Below are 1,203 nucleotides of genomic sequence, written 5' to 3'. Positions count from 1 at the left end.
ACTAGTTTTAAACAAAGACAAGGCAGATCTATTAGGGGAGACATTTGCTGCAGTTCACAGTGGTGAACATCTGACAGACATTCACAGACAGCAGAAAATACAAAAACTGGGAAATTATAAAAGTATTCTGGAAAAATGTCAAGAATGCGTGTCAATATTAGACATTAATATAACCATGAAAGGAATGAAAACAACTGAAAGGGACAGGATACTCAGCTCCAGGAGAGGATCAATTATGCTATGCTATGTTTCGAAAAAATGTTAAACACGTAGTAGAAAAAATTAAAAAGGCAATTAATAAAGTGGAAAAATGGTCATATGAATGGGGCTTTAAATTATCAGCAAGCAAATCTTGTTTTATGGTTGTTACAAACAAAAGAAATATTGATACAGGAACAATAACATTATACGGACTGCCTTTGGAAAGGGTTAAAGAATTTAAATACCTAGGATTATGGTTAGATAGTTCTTATACATGGAAAACACATATAGAAAACTTGGAAACTAAATGTAAGAAAGTTCTAAACTTACTAAAGGCTGTGGCTGGAAATAATTGGAGTGCAGATAGACAGTCAGTATTAAACATATATAGGGGTCTTATGAGATCAATAATTGATTATGGTAGTTTTATATATGGAGCAGCAGCTAAAACAACACTGCAAAAGATGGATAGACTACAGAGTAGGGCATTACGTATATGTACAGGAGCAGTGAAAACGACACCTATTAATGCTCTTTTAATAGAGACTGGAGAGACCCCACTGGAAATGAGAAGAATAAAATTAGCTTTAGTATACTGGATGAAAATGACTGGAATTTAAGTGAAATACGGGTAAAGACTGATGTATATTTAAGAAAATCATATTACAACTACCTCAAAATTTATTCAGATGGTTCTAAAAATCTTAAAGGACATGTGGGAATAGGAATAAACATTCCAGAGTTTGAAATTCACATCTCCAAAAGACTTTCAGATCACCTATCTGCATTCACAGCAGAAATGATGGCAGTTATATTAAGCTTACAGGGGGTAGAGGAGGTTCGACCAGACAGGGTGGTGATATGTACAGACTCTAAAGCAGTGTTAGAAAGTATCCAGGGAGAAGGAAATAATAGGAAAGAGTTAGTATTAGAAATTATGCATAGTTTATTTAGATTATATAGAGGTGGCATTAATGTCTGGTTCTGCTGGGTTCCAGCTCA

This window comes from Cyprinodon variegatus, unplaced genomic scaffold, assembly GCF_000732505.1.
Source record: "Cyprinodon variegatus isolate N-32 unplaced genomic scaffold, C_variegatus-1.0 Scaffold1401, whole genome shotgun sequence".
Taxonomy (NCBI): Eukaryota; Metazoa; Chordata; class Actinopteri; order Cyprinodontiformes; family Cyprinodontidae; genus Cyprinodon; species Cyprinodon variegatus.
The sequence above is the reverse complement of the archived record's forward strand: the minus strand, read 5'-3'. Positions refer to the sequence as shown.